The following is a 17,269-nucleotide window of genomic DNA, read 5'->3' on the forward strand; positions in this document are numbered from 1 at the left end:
TGACGTCACTGAGGTATGCTCATGATGTGAAATGCGCCGCTGTGCTGCGCACGTAGCGAACGATAAATGGGACACGGCGTTGGCGAATGGCCCACTTCGTACCGTGATTTCTCAGCCGACAGTCATTGTAGAACGTGTTGTCGTGTGCCACAGGACACGTGTATAGCTAAGAATGCCAGGCCGCCGTCAACGGAGGCATTTCCAGCAGACAGACGACTTTACGAGGGGTATGGTGATCGGGTTGAGAAGAGCAGGTTGGTCGCTTCGTCAAATCGCAGCCGATACCCATAGGGATGTGTCCACGGTGCAGCGCCTGTGGCGAAGATGGTTGGCGCAGGGACATGTGGCACGTGCGAGGGGTCCAAGCGCAGCCCGAGTGACGTCAGCACGCGAGGATCGGCGCATCCGCCGCCAAGCGGTGGCAGCCCCGCACGCCACGTCAACCGCCATTCTTCAGCATGTGCAAGACACCCTGGCTGTTCCAATATCGACCAGAACAATTTCCCGTCGATTGGTTGAAGGAGGCCTGCACTCCCGGTGTCCGCTCAGAAGACTACCATTGACTCCACAGCATAGACGTGCACGCCTGGCATGGTGCCGGGCTACAGCGACTTGGATGAGGGAATGGCGGAACGTCGTGTTCTCCGATGAGTCACGCTTCTGTTCTGTCACTGATAGTCACCGCAGACGAGTGTGGCGTCGGCGTGGAGAAAGGTCAAATCCGGCATTAACTGTGGAGCGCCCTACCGCTAGACAACGCGGCATCATGGTTTGGGGCGCTATTGCGTATGATTCCACGTCACCTCTAGTGCGTATTCAAGGCACGTTAAATGCCCACCGCTACGTGCAGCATGTGCTGCGGCCGGTGGCACTCCCGTACCTTCAGGGGCTGCCCAGTGCTCTGTTTCAGCAGGATAATGCCCGCCCACACACTGCTCGCATCTCCCAACAGGCTCTACGAGGTGTACAGATGCTTCCGTGGCCAGCGTACTCTCCGGATCTCTCACCAATCGAACACGTTTGGGATCTCATTGGACGCCGTTTGCAAACTCTGCCCCAGCCTCGTACGGACGACCAACTGTGGCAAATGGTTGACAGAGAATGGAGAACCATCCCTCAGGACACCATCCGCACTCTTATTGACTCTGTACCTCGACGTGTTTCTGCGTGCATCGCCGCTCGCGGTGGTCCTACATCCTACTGAGTCGATGCCGTGCGCATTGTGTAACCTGCATATCGGTTTGAAATAAACATCAATTATTCTTCCGTGCCGACTCTGTTTTTTCTCCAACTTTCATCCCTTTCGAACCACTCCTCCTTGGTGTTGCATTTGCTCTGTCAGTCAGTGTATATACTCATGGGCGCCCGCAAGGGGGGGCAAGGGGGGTACTTTCCCCCCCCTGGAATTCTAAAGATGTTGATGTTCAATTGTTTAATTATTATTAGATTATTATTAGATTATTTCATAAACTGAAATTACTGACAGTCATCTAGCATATGTTATAACTGGAAGTTTCTGTAAACAATTTAATGTTGCTGACGTCATATTGGTTTTTATATTCAAGAAAATTGTTAATGTCCCCCCCCCCCCCTGGAAAAGATCCTGCGGGCGCCCATGTATATACTGTATATATAGATGTATATTATTTACATAGGGATGAAGAGGTTAGCGCAGAATATGATGAGCGGCGTGAAGAATACGATCATACCATTCTATGGACTAATTACCTAAATAACAAGAGTCTAGAGCGTTGGCAGTAATATCAGAGTCCCAGCTGATAGCGCTAACCAACACCCGAGGTCTGAAAAGTCCAAGCTGGTTTGCAACCCAACTTGTGTGCCTCAAATGGCATTGAGGAAGTTGGGACCACCAGGGTCGTAGCAGGGCGGAAGGGTGGAGGTGTTAGACCCCGCCCATGGAATTTTTACAAAAAAGAAAACGAACAGAAACTGACAACAAACAATAAACTAAATAAACATTCAGAGACATAATTGTATAACCAACAGAACTGTAATTCACTTGTATCAGTGTCCTTATAGTGATAAGCCATTTATACGCCTTCATTGTGTTCTACCATTATTTTGTAACTACACACACACACACACACACACACACACACACACACACACACACACACACCATATTTCCGCCGCCCCATCAGCCGATCCTGGCTACGCCACTGGAGACCACCGACCACAAATACGGCCCTATGTTCCGAGACGACGAAAAAGAAGGTAAGTTCCTTGTTCCAGCTGGATGATAAAAAGAACCCTACCGCTGGGCCGAGTGGCTCAGACGGTTGAGGCGCTGACCTTCTGGCTCCAGCTTGACAGGTTCGATCGTGGCTCAGTCTGGTGGTATTTGACGGTGCTCAAATACGTCAGCATCTTGTCCGTATATTTATTGGTACGTAAAACACCTCATGCGGGACTAAATTCCGGCACTTCAGCGTCTCCGTAAACCGTAAAAGTAGTTAGTGGGACGTAAAAGCCAATAACATTATTATTAAAAATTTTATTTAATGACGTATGAATGTATTTTCAATTTAATTTACTCCTAAACTTCCGGTGTTATGTGGAAAGGTACAATGTGCGAATGTGGAGGAGTGTTTAAAATATGGGGTTTCTTTAACTTAAAGTGATACAAACACTTCCCTCCTCCACATGCCAATGCCACGTGTAGAGATGGCAACGATATATCGGTTTTTACGAAATACCGATATTTTCCTTTCGATTTATCGATATAGCGATACCGAAATTTTGATTCAATTTATCGCATAATATATCGGTTTTCCATAAATGTATCGTTTTTCTTTGAATTAATTTCATTAACAAAGTCTGCACTAGAGAACGCTGATAATTCTTCAATGTTGTATGTCCGGCGCTCCCTTTCTCGCTCCGCCAGCCAGCAGCACGCGCGCCTGTGTATCATTCTGCTAGCTTCGACGCGCAGCCCTCAGTGCGCGTGCCTGACCATCGAGTGTACTATAAATAGGAGCTCCCGGCCTGCTCAATTGCCCACTTGCCCCGGTGTCCAGCTCCAGAATACACCCTACGTCGAGCACGGAGGCTACTCCTCTTGAAAATGTGCTTCGACCAGGTGGACTGAATTTCTGGCAGTACGAGGTTTCACCTCTGGTCACCGCTCCCTTACCTGTTTCCGCTGCCTATGTTCCGTAATTCTCTTACAAGCCATTTTCATTCCCTAAGTTATGCAAGCTCCCTTAGTTTCGCTAGGTGGAATTTCTTCAATCAATTGAACTTGCTTTTTAGGAATTCAGGCACTTCAACAAACAAGGACTCTCAAAGACATTTATGTTAGTGTGCCAGATAGTTCTCGACTATCATCGTGTCAATTCACAAAGACTATCTTTTCAAGATAGGAGTATATCTAAAGACTGTAAACCTGTACATATTGTATAAAGACAGACTTTTCTCAAGATTCAATATTATTTTTTGCTTCAAAATAAGTTTCAGTTATTTGTGTAAATATCATAAAGTGAAGCAATAAAAGTTGTGTTCTGTAAACTTCAACCTTGGTTACAACACAACTCTATGGCGACGAGGTAAAAAAGCAACAACTTACAATTCTTCGACCCCAGTTGCCAACTCTATAGTGACGAGGTCAAAAGCAACAAACTACACGTCATCGGCACCCAATCGCCAACTCTCTAGCAACGAGGTAAACACGACACTACAATTCAACAGGCCCAGTTGTCAACTCTACGGCGACGTGCTAAACAACAACGACACTCCAACCAGTTCTGACACACAGCTTACCTTACTATTTCTTGCACGCATATCGCAATGGCTACTGCGGAACAACTCGCTACGGTCTTCCAAGCCTTACAGCAGCAACAACAACAGTTTATGCAACAACAACAGGCAGCATTAATTCAGGCTATTCAAGCTATTTCTGTCTCTACACAGCCATCAGCTATTCCTCCGTTCTCTGCTTTTGATCCGGCTAAGGAAGAATGGTCAGTTTATTTAGCCCGTTTGCAACAGCATTTCATCTGCCATTCTGTCACAGATGATCAACGCCGCCGCGCACTATTTCTTAGTTCGGTTGGCAATGCTACGTGTGAATTACTACGTAAATTAAGTCCGGAAGAACACTTATCTGAGGTACCCTTCACGCAGCTCTTGGCCCGTCTCACGGAACACTATGCCATAGCTCCTCACATAGTGGCTGCTCGCTATAAATTTTTTCAGAGCAGAAAGCAACCCCATCAGACACATACTGAATGGATAACTGAATTGCGTGGTCTAGCTAAACCCTGCCAGTTCATCTGCTCCAAGGACGGTTGTGGTTCATCCTACACTGATTCTCTCATTCGGGACATGATAATTTTACATACTCCTGAAGACAAAATACGTTTTGCCGCTGTCAAGCAGAGTAACCCTTCTTTAGAAGACGTCCAGCGTATTGCTACGGTTTATGAGCTTACTACCAAGACTGCCGCAGCCATAGCTTCTACACACGAAGTTGCACAAGTCTCGCCTCAGGCCCGCCAGTCCTCTGCTACAGTGAACCGTACGGATAAGGCGCTCTCCACCAAGCATTCTCGCCAGGTTCCCTCTCGTAATGCTACACGGAAGCCCAATTCTAAAAGCACCTCGAAACTCTTGCCTTCCTGCCGAGGTTGTTTCAAGCATCATGAACGTCGTGACTGTCGTTTTTTCAAAGCTACTTGTAAACGATGTAATAAACTTGGACACATTCAGACTGTCTGTCAAAGTTCGCTCCACCCTGCTAAGACTACTGCAGCGCGCCGGAAGCATATACAGCCCCGCCAAGACATGGAAGTTGATCAGATCAATCTTATTCTGCCCACAAAGGATTCTCACAAAATCATCATTCCTCTCTCATTCTCTGATCGATCTGTCGATTTTCAATTAGACACTGGATCACCTGTCTCTATTATTAACCTGACTACCTACCACGACTTAGGTTCACCTTCATGCTCTCCAGCTGACATCCAGCTCGTGACATTTAACAAGAAGAAAATTGACATCAAAGGTCAAATTAAGCTTCAGGCTAGTTATAAAGGAGTTCAGAAGGCCATTCCTCTTCTCGTAGTTAACAACTACACTGCATCAAACATTATGGGCATGGATCTATTTAACTTATTTGGTTTCCAGATACATGACAACATTAACGTCGTATCTACATTGCATCCTACTTCTGATGTTACCGCTCTCCTAGCACAGTTTCCTGAAGTCTTCGACTCTCAGCTCGGAACAGCCAAAGACTATACAGCTCACATACAGCTGAAATCCGGAGCTAAGCCTCGCTTCCTCAAAGCACGTCCAGTACCCCTAGCACTTCAAGACCAGGTCACGAAAGAATTAGAAAGATGGATACAAACTGGAATTGTTGTACCAGTTACTTCTAGTCAATGGGCTACTCCACTCGTGGTAATCAAGAAACCTGATGGTAATGTTCGACTTTGTGGCGATTTTCGATCTACAGTCAACGCACAACTTGAAACCGATATCTTTCCTATTCCACGTCCAGAAGACTTATTCCGTCGTCTCTCTGGTGGACAATTCTTCTCTCGAGTTGATCTTAAAGAAGCATATCTCCAGCTACTTTTAGACGAAGAATCTAAGAAATTTCTCACACTCAACACTCCTCTCGGACTGCTCCAGCTCCAGCGGCTCCCATTCGGTATTTCATCCTCAGCGGCTATTTTTCAGCGCTATTTGGCTCAACTCACCGCCTCAATTCCCGGTTGTGCTAACTACCTTGATGATATTATTGTTACTGGAAAAGATCATCAGGAACATCTAACCAATCTACGCCTCCTTCTCCAGAAATTGAAAGATAATGGCTTACGAGCGAATCTCGCTAAATGTACCTTCTTTCAGCCTCAAGTTCACTACCTAGGACATATACTTGATAAGAATGGAATTCGTCCTAGTACACAGAATGTCTCAGCGATAGTAAACATGCCAGCACCTCAGAACCTCAAGCAGCTTCAGTCCTTCATAGGCAAAGCGAACTATTATAATAAGTTCATTCCACGCTTCGCTACAGTGGCAGCTCCATTAAACGCTCTACGTAAAAAAGGTGTTAAGTTTCAGTGGACTCCGCAATGCCAACAGGCATGGAAAACAATCAACAACGCCTTAATTCAAGCTATACAACTCACTCATTTTCAGCCCGACAAGATCATCACGCTAGCTACTGACGCTTCAGACTACGGTGTCGGTGCCGTTCTCTCCCAGAAGGATCGTCATGGACAAGAACGCCCCATCGCCTTCGCTTCGAAAACACTTAATGACCATCAACGTCGATACTCCCAGATAGAGAAAGAAGCTTTAGCCATCATCTTTGGTATTCGCCGTTTCAATGAATATCTTTATGGCAACCATTTCCTGATCATTACCGATCATAAGCCTCTCGTACACTTATTCCATCCTGGTAATAAGGTCCCAGAGAATTCCCTCAGAAAGCTTCAAAGATGGTCCATGTTCCTTTCTGATTATTCCTATCAGATTGTATATCGAGCCACATCCCAGCATTGTAATGCTGATGCCCTCTCCCGCTTACCCGTTGGTCCTGATACTGCCTTCGATTCTCAAGAATCTGAATGTCTTCAGTTGGACATAGAACCTGAAGATACTGTATCCAGTTTTCCTATTGATGCTACCTGCATAGCTAAAGCTACGGATAAGGACAGTACACTTGCTACTGTACGTACTTACATCCGCAACGGTTGGCCTCTTCAGAGCACACTTCCTGCCCACCTGCAACCTTATCATCGTATGCAGCATCGTCTCACGACTCGTGCCGGAGTTGTATTACTGGAAGCAGGCACCATCTTCCGAGTGGTTATCCCACTTAGCCTACAGAAACACGTTCTCGAATTATTACACCAAAGCCATTGGGGTATCTCCAGAACAAAGCAACTCGCCCGTCAACACTGCTACTGGCCCGGTATTGATGCCGCCATCGACAAGCTAATACGTCACTGTGAGCAATGTCAAACGAATCAGAACGCCCCGTCTTCTGATCTTGCTTCATGGCCTCCTGCTACTACTCCATGGGAACGAGTTCACATCGATTTCGCAGGTCCTTTCCTCAATTCCATGTGGTTAATAGTCATCGATTCATTGTCAAACTTTCCATATGTTGTGGATATGCATTCGACTACTACAACCGACGCTACCATTCGTGCTCTCCAGACAATCTTTACTACAGAAGGTTTACCGCAAGTACTCATTTCAGACAACGGACCTCAATTTACAGCTACTGCTTTTCAGAACTTTTGTACACATAATGGCATTCGTCATATCCTAGCACCACCTTTTCACCCTCAATCTAATGGTGAAGCTGAACGCTTCGTACAAACATTTAAAAGAAGTATGAAGAAAGCTGTCTCTTCAGGCTTAACTAAAGACCAAGCCTTGCTCCAACTCTTAAACAACTACAGAACTCTACCCGGCGCTGATAATATCACTCCTGCACAGAAGCTCCATGGACGACCTCACAGAACTTTACTTTCTCTGTTACAGCCTCTTCCGGCCCAGCATAAGACATCACCAACGAAGTTCTCCCTCAACGACAAAGTCTACACCAGGACATTCAAATCCAACCCACTATGGATACCTGGAGTCATCTGCAGATCTTTGGGTCATCGTCTCTACGAGATACAGACTACGGAGAAACGTATCTGCCGCCATCAAGATCAGATACGTCTGCGCTACCGCCCCTCTCCAGCTATTGATGCTATTGCTAAACCTGATAAATCTATTGCTGAACGCGCTTTAGATCATTTAATAACAATGGGTTCCTTTCAGGACGAGACAGCGCCACTCCGCCCAGTTCCAGCTCCGGACAATACAACAGAGAAATCAGCAGCTCCGCCCCAGCATCGCAGTCGCCGCCAGCGCCGCCGCCGTTTCACGCCGTACCGGCGTATTTAGGAGGGGAGGGTGTTGTATGTCCGGCGCTCCCTTTCTCGCTCCGCCAGCCAGCAGCACGCGCGCCTGTGTATCATTCTGCTAGCTTCGACGCGCAGCCCTCAGTGCGCGTGCCTGACCATCGAGTGTACTATAAATAGGAGCTCTCGGCCTGCTCAATTGCCCACTTGCCCCGGTGTCCAGCTCCAGAATACACCCTACGTCGAGCACGGAGGCTACTCTTCTTGAAAATGTGCTTCGACCAGGTGGACTGAATTTCTGGCAGTACGAGGTTTCACCTCTGGTCACCGCTCCCTTACCTGTTTCCGCTGCCTATGTTCCGTAATTCTCTTACAAGCCATTTTCATTCCCTAAGTTATGCAAGCTCCCTTAGTTTCGCTAGGTGGAATTTCTTCAATCAATTGAACTTGCTTTTTAGGAATTCAGGCACTTCAACAAACAAGGACTCTCAAAGACATTTATGTTAGTGTGCCAGATAGTTCTCGACTATCATCGTGTCAATTCACAAAGACTATCTTTTCAAGATAGGAGTATATCTAAAGACTGTAAACCTGTACATATTGTATAAAGACAGACTTTTCTCAAGATTCAATATTCTTTTTTGCTTCAAAATAAATTTCAGTTATTTGTGTAAATATCATAAAGTGAAGCAATAAAAGTTGTGTTCTGTAAACTTCAACCTTGGTTACAACATTCAACAGATGGTGCTAGTGAAGGTGGAATTGTAACCTGGAAATATCCAATCAATACCTTGCTCTGAGCCTCTGATAGGCTGGACTACCATAATTCGAATACAAACGATGGAATAAGTAACACCTTTGCCTACGTGATTAGTAATAAGGCCTCCGCATGGCAGTTTACACAGCGCGAAATACGTTCTAGTTCCAGAGTCGCCGCTAGACTTCGTGTTAGCCCTCCATTGTTTAACAACACAGACGTATGTGGAAACTGTGAAGCAAAAATGTAAGTTAGTGAGTTTTTAGGTGAGATAAGCCTTAAAATTAATGATAAGAGGCGTTGATTTGTGTATTCAGCTTGGGGCGAGTATATGGTTTATATTTAAACGAAAGATTAAGAAAATAGAAGCCTCCGTGACTCAGGTGGCAGCACATCAGCCTCTCACCGCTGGGTTTCGTGGTTCAAATCCCGGTCACTTCATATGAGATTTGTACGGGACAAAGCGGAGGCAGGACAGGTTTTTCTCCGGGTACTCCGGTTTTCCCTGTCATCTTTCTCTCCAGCAACACTCTCCAATATCATTTCATATGTCAGTCATTAATCATTGACCTAGAGGAGTGCGACAGGCTTCGGCCGCTAGATGGGGCTTCATTCGTTCCCTTCCTGACCCGGTCAAATTACTAAACAAGCTGTGGATTTACATTATGAAAATATTTTTTGCATATTGATAAATATACAAGAGTCTAGAGAGTATTTATTGTAAACATTCTATTCACGGGATGTTTATTGCGCGTGATAAACAATGGTTTATTGCTGTGCACCATTCTGCCGAAGTAAACTTCGGAAAGGTAGTGGCATTTCTTCTAAGGGGAAATGTAAAACTACGAGAAAAATGGGTCAAAATTATATCATGTCGGGGTGACGAGAAGAATAGCATGTGGCAACCTTCCTCGAAGTCTGTAGTGTATACTGTAATGAACATTTTGAAAGCACGTGCTTTAGCATTTCTACTAAAACTAGCCGCAATCAATGCCAACACTTTTTTCAGGGTATCCATCATATTTGCATGGCAAGACTAGGCTATGTACTACTAATAAAATGTTTTCATTCTTTCCCTGGAGGAGGAGGCGGGCCTCTTAGACGGTGACGCCGTCTCTCAGCCCGGGAGATTTGTCACGTTGAAGGAGATGCTCGGAGAAGGTGAGGGAGTTGGTGGCCGAGGTCTATACTAGGAATTGTTCCGGCATTTACTTTAGTGCATATTCAGCTATGTGACCAGCAAATTACAAACTCTTTGTCTTCCGAAGAAGGAATTCCTAACTAGCTAACTTTATTTTTAATTTACTTAAAAGCCCAAGGGAGATATTTTCAATATTATGTATGATAGCCAGAACAAAAAATGTATTTTCAATCCATAAGTATTGTTGCTTTACATCTATGTTATACTGCGACAAGTCCATTACCTTTGTAGTTACGACCTCACCTTTTCATGAATATACCCGGTATGCGCACAGGCGGAAAACGCTGTTCAGGTAACTCTATCTAGTGGCCATGAAATAAGCCGAAACATATAAGTAGCGTATTTGCCACTTGGATCTCTAGAGTACTTGTCTCATCAGTCTTTACGGCTAGAGAACGAGCTGCAGGACCTAATTAACCAATAGCCTGCAATCTAGGGCGCAAATAACAGATAGGGCGACTGCCCTAAATGCAGATCAGTAGTGATTGATGGATTGCGAGGGCAGAATTTTAGGGACCAAGATTTTCATTGACGAAGCAGGACTATCAAAAGAAAAGGAAGCATAAACTGAAAAAATGACGTTGATAATAAAACATAGCTCAGAGAAAGTTCGTTTTCTGACCAAAAATAAGCAGTAGAACGTAGTTGTGTCGAAGCCACGGTCTCATGTTTTCGACGTAGAATACGTCCTGCATTACAGGTAGGCCTGTTGTCGAAATATCGTCAGTATGGGTTTTAAATGTTGTAGTTGGTATTTTATTACTTAATTACAAACAACTTCAAGTCGAAGTTGATGCTCAAAGATGCATAATGTAACGTACATATCGAAAGAGATCGCCGTCAATGTTACGGACGAAAGGTAGTTAGTGGAACGTAAACGCCAATAATATTATTATTAAGGACTCTATTTTATGACGTATGAATGTATTTTCAATTATACCGTCCAAAGTCGTGGGTGCTTTGATGGGCGCACTGGAGCCTCTTTATTTTCACCTGGGTGATTAGTATCCACTTCCATGAATTCCAAATCATTTTCTAGCACTGCAGCAGTAGATGTGCTCCTCTGGGGCTCTAGCAGCTCGGAACTCGCATCACCACACGATGATCACCTTAACTTTGAAATGCTCCCGATAAGCTCGGCATTGATGAATTTGGACTTCTGGAATTCTGACAGGCTGTTATATCCTCTTGAACCGTTTTGGATAATTTTGAAGCAATTTACTGTAAAAGATCGTCACAGTCTGCGAAATAAATTTGCCGCATTTCTTCGCAAAAATGTTCTCTATTTGATTCCTTTCATTATAGAACCAACTGAGACGCATCAAAGTAAACCTTACACGATGCTCCCGATAAGCTCGGCATTGATGAATTTGGACTTCTGGAATTCTGACAGGCTGTTATATCCTCTTGAACCGTTTTGGATAATTTTGAAGCAATTTACTGTAAAAGATCGTCACAGTCTGCGAAATAAATTTGCCGCATTTCTTCGTAAAAATGTTCTCTATTTGATTCCTTTCATTATAGAACCAACTGAGACGCATCAAAGTAAACCTTACACGATGTAACAGTCACAGACCCCAGGGGCACCGATCTGCTCTGGTCCTATGTCCCACGACGCACTATTGCAGCACCCGATGACGTCAGACCGAGTGTGTACCTGAATCCACTGGTTCGTCTTCTTTATAATGAGACACTGAACACTGTCGTCACACATGTTTTCTAGAAATTACTTCGATTTCTTTTAATGTCATGTTTTTGCAAGGCTAACCAGCCCGAGTACAGTTTCATATAGGTGAAACTACGTTAAAAATGAAACGTGAAATAATATATTATTAAGATTCGTATTTTAATGTAATGTTATTTATATTTCCAATGTAAAGGCTAATTCAAATGAGTCATACACAGGTGGGTACCTTTCGATATGCGACTGCAGAGAAGCTGGAACAACACTGCCTCACGCCCTTCTACACTCCGCTCTTTCATATCACTTGTACCATACGCGTTAGTCAGTATTCTGTAAAAATGGAAAATCACAGAAAATCCATGCACAGAACAGCCGACGGTGGGGTTCGAACCCATGCGTCTTCCGAATGCAGCACTTGGCTCCATAGCCGAACAGCGTTAAGGGGAGTCGGAAAGCCCTATCTTGATAATGTTAATATGACAGAAGATTTGCCCCGTTATCTCAGGAAGTATTAAGTTTAGAGCTTTGATATTTTTACTACTTGTATTTACACCCTTTTCCATAAGTACTGAACCAGGTTGGAATGGTTGGAGCAAACGACTGTAAAGTTATGAATTTGTTTAATAAGTTCCAAATTGTTAACAAAAAATGTCATTAAAAATGTATGTAAATCAGAAACTATATATGTGAAGTGCTTTTATCTGGTTCAGTAGCTGTATCATGACACAAGGGGACTCTCTGCAAACAATGAACTGCATATCCAGTGCAGTTTCTGAGATAATCGGTCAAACATGTGAAAACAGTCATTTTTCAGAATATGATTTCAAAGTAAAACAAAATGTTCACTCACTCATTTACCCAGAACAGTGCCTAAAATACAGCTCTATTTAACCCTCAAACACACGCGTATGGGGTGGAATCCACCCCAGGTCATTTTATTTCCTAGCGAAATGTACAAATAACGTTTCTGTGCTCTGCCCACTCTTGTACTTTTCTGGCTAGATCCCCGCAGAAGGAGTCATTCTTACATAATCTATCTTAAAATCTACAATTAATACAGTAATTCATATTTTACAATACAATGATAGGTGGGGTGGAAAGCACCCCCACGCGTGTGTCTGTGTCCTAAGATCTGGCGCGTGTGCTTGAGGGTTAACCAAAACTATTGAAATGTTTGTTATAACAGTGCCGGAAACCTCTGCGCATAACATTCAGGAATAGAACAGTGAAAACCACAGCCTTCTAAATCAAAGGGTTCCAGATATTTATATTTTCAAAAAGAAACATGTCTATGTTGCCCAGTTTGACACTTGTGCATTGATTCTTTAATATTTCTTTAAAATGCTTCAATGTATCGTATTAAAATAAATTATACACCATTTTAATCAGCAGAGTCCAAATCATTGAATGAGGTAACATTTGGAAAAAGTAATTTAATTTTTTTGTTTCCGACTCCCCTTAATACTCGAGGCCACTCCGTGACCGATAGTAATGATGTCATACAAATTATATTGCTCATACAACACATATATTTTGTGTTCTCTCAGTAATACAGTACCGTAATACTAGTGGTAGTGGCAATGATTTTGAGTGGTCTTAATTGGAATGGAAACAAAGTAAGTATGAAAGATCGCCGTGACGTTTTTTAAAAGCTGAATGGAGATGAATTTCGCTTACGCTCAAGGGTGAGAGATGACAGTCAGGCTCCTTTATTAAAATAAAATCTAGAATTAGGCTCATGTTTAAGGCGGTGTATAAAGAAAGTGAGGGTGCTGCAAGGCGATCTCCCTGGTGAGCGGCTTCGCGTTTTTTCTCTCTGGCGTAGGTACGAGAGAGGCTTGCAAAGCAATACTAGGAATTGTTAGCACGCTGGGAATACAGAATACAGATCACAAACTTTCCTGTTGATGATGATGATCATGCTTGTTGTTTAAAGGGGCCTAACATCGAAGGTCATCAGCCCCTGCTATCCTGTGGCTGATACTAATATTGTAATGTATTTCACCCATTACTGGCCAAGAATTATTTTGGATAATTGTTTTCTTGTTACTGAACCTCTACTATACCCATACTTCTCAGTAAATTTACATTATTCAAATTTTCTTTTCAGACCAATCTATGCAAACCCAACGGTGCATTTTACGTTCTGATGGGATATTTGCTACACACGAAGATGTACACAAGAACCTCGTTTATCCGGCCCTCATAAATCCGGATCTCCGGTTTATCCGGATCGAAAATAATAAAAATTAATTTTTGTACGTACAGTATTTCTTTTACGGGGTCGACTCATCTTAAATGTCTTTTCCGCCAAGAATAGTTAAGGACTGGCATTGGAAGTAATTCGGCCACGGTCTATCAAAGGTACCATCCCGGCATTCGCCTAGAATTGAGAATGGGAAACCGCGGAAAACCATTCCCAGGACGGCCGAGGTGGGATTGGAACCCACGCTCTTCTGAATGCAACGCACTATTAATTCACTGATGGTGAATTCGAAAATGAAACCAGTGCTCCATCAGGAGAAACAATGACTCATGGAGAGGCAACAATTCAGCTGGACAAACTGATGTCCTATTTAGAATCCTAGACTGAAACCACACCGACAGAACTGATGTTTGTAAAAGGTCTTCGTGATCGTGTTGGGCGTAAACGCTATACGAATGTAAAACAGAAATAACTTACACATTATTTTAGTGTATAAAACAGAGTCGTAAATGTAAGAAAAGTGTTCTTATATTTATTTGTACAATTCAAAACAGTATTAGTGTCAACTTATGATAATAAATTATATAACATGTAAATTTTTTTTTTAGATTTACCGGATTATCCGAATTTTTGATAATCCGGATCAGTTCTGGCCCCATTTAATCCATATAAACGAGGTTCATGTGTACAGTATTTGGTTTTATTCCTATGTGCACATTTGATGGGGGCTGCGTAGCGAGGCGGTAAAGGTGTGCTCCACCCGGAAAAACGTGGGCTCGTTTCCCCGACAGGGGGTGGGTGGGGGCGGTAGAATAACACCCACGGTATTCCTTGTCTATCGTAAGAAGCGACTAAAAGGGCCCTCAGGGGCTCTTAACTTGCGGCCGTGGGTTGGCGCCCATGGGGCCATTTGCTGAGTCACGGCATTGCTTCCACTTGCTTGTGCCAGGCTCCTCACTTTCATCTATTCCGTCAGTCCTCTCTTGGTCAACTCTTGTTTTCTTCCGACCTCAAAGGTATTATATATGGAGTCCTAGGGAGTCTTTCTTTGGCCGATACCTTCATTTTCCGAATATAGATCCCATCCCCGTCTTCTGTCTGATTACTGTTATACAGATGATGGTTGCCTAGTTGAAGTTCCTTTTGAAACAGTAAGCACCACCCACCACCGTCGGGAAGTCAAAAAAATTAAGAAACGAGATTTCCACTTCTGGAACAGCAAATAATCCTGAGGTTAACTCAACCTACACCAAAAATAAGTACCAGGCTAATTCGTAGGGGCACAGAGCTAACCACTCTCTCTCACTTAGTGCCGAGGATATGAAAATGGTAGCTTATACTTTCCACTCTTCATCATGGCCTGTTTGGAGATGAATTTGCTTTGCATATGCACTTTTTACAATTTGCTTTATATCGCATCGATCTTATGGCGATGATGAGGATTGGAAAGGAAGCAGCCGTATTGTTAATTAAGGTACAGCCCTGGCATTATCCTGGTGTGAAAATAGGAAACCACGGAAAACCATTTTCGGGACTGCCGACAATGGGGTTCGAACCCACTATCTCCCGAATGCAAACTGATAGACACGTGACCCAAACCGCGCAACCATTTGTTCGGTGCACGTGCACTTTTATTTGAGATTCTGGTACAAAAATATCTATGAAACAACAGAAATATGCACAAAATGTGCCTTCGTTTTTCGAAATTTACAACGTCCGTTTTCTTCCTTTTACAATTTAGCTTTTTCACGTCTTTTTACATTTTTTCTATATTAATTATTATACGAATTCCTATTATATTCGGAACTCTTTCAAACAATCGTTAGTAAACCTAGAAGTCAAGTCTCATAAAATATATAATAATCCCTTTGTTTTATTACTTTAAATTATTTCACGATGACCCTATAAATACACACACACAATTCTAATCAAACATGAATGACCACACTTACTACTCACTGTGTATTTACAAGTCTCTCTTCCTTATGGCACAGCAGGCGGTCCGGACCCTTGCTATTACCTGGGGATGGTTAATCCTTACTTTCACTTCTCCAAGTTTAGTCATTTCATACAGCAGCTGTGTGTAGACCGCTGGATTTGAACACAGGGTTACGGGCTACACAACACACGGTGACTACTACTTGGTTCGACTCCAGAGACAAGCCAGTAATTCACACAGTTTCATGCAGTGAACAACTAGACTGCAACAGCTCAACAGTATTCAACAGCAGGACGATACTCACAACAGCGAATATTAAGGCAGGCCGTTTTGTGCAAGCAGCATGAGTATGTTCTGTGGTTCAGGTGGTATGGCATCTGCGCAAGAAAGGGCATTGCCGCACACGTTTCTGTATGTTGCCATGTCAGACAGCGGATAGCCACCAAGATACACATGCTTGTTTAGAAAGCTTCATTCGTAACTACAGTATATATTACAGAATGTTCTCTTCAGAATAGGATATTGTGATGCCAGCAGTGTGCACGGCAGATAAAGGACTACTTCACTGCAGAACTCTTTGCTGCAGATTCAGTCCCACTTCTGGACTGACTTTGAAGCTAATCTTAAAAGTATGTCATGTTTGTAATTTACATTAAAGATTTATTTTACTGAATTTACCCCTAAAATCTACACACAATATGGTATACTGTAGACACTTGTTTATCCGTATGCGGATTATCCGCGGAAGTTTCAAAACTTAAAAAAATTGCAAGTGCAGTAATAATGACGTTAGTTTCCTAAACATACTCTACAAACTATTGTTCAGGAAATTAATACACGACATTTTCTAAATAGCAACAACATTGCGTAATGGTAATGCCAAGTATGTAAATATGAAAGTGCTTTCTACACTGTACAAATAGTTGCATTGAACAGTTGTAGTAATCTTCTTCGTATCACGCTTCTCCCACTAATTTCCGGGGTTACGCCTGTTTTCATATATTTGAGTAATTACTTGATGAGAAATTGTAATGATCACTTTGCTCTTCAGATTCAGGTTGTATCTCATTTTCAGATGAAGTAAACTGAAAACCAGACTGCTTCAGTGCTTCTGATGCTCTGTAGCGTATGTAAAAAGCTAGATGTCGCCTGGTGATCTGTAGTATCACATGCATGCCAATGGAAACATTGGCGCGTCCCTTGACTGTGTGCAGCACTGCATTTGTTACTATGGTGGTAGCTTCCTGCCGTCATACCACTGGCTTGCAACATGTGCAATACTCACAAGTGTGCGGTCTGCCTAGCACAGGTCCATTTATCTTCACACTCGAGACAGCGGCTTCCCTCTCTCACTCACCGCGATCTTCAGTCCATAGAAATACACAAACACTCAGTAATTTACGCTCAGGCAGTACACAGTCTTCCGTTTCGCACGTCGTCTGCAGTCCAGCTATTCGCTTGATACTCCGACACAGCGAAAACAGCTCCTCGTTCAGACAGCCAACACCTCTGTCACCCTCAGCCCAGCCACCGAACCCCAAACACACTGATTCTCACAATGATTCCACCACGGAGACCAACATTGACTGA

This window comes from Anabrus simplex, chromosome 5 (genome assembly GCF_040414725.1).
Source record: "Anabrus simplex isolate iqAnaSimp1 chromosome 5, ASM4041472v1, whole genome shotgun sequence".
NCBI classification, from domain to species: domain Eukaryota; kingdom Metazoa; phylum Arthropoda; class Insecta; order Orthoptera; family Tettigoniidae; genus Anabrus; species Anabrus simplex.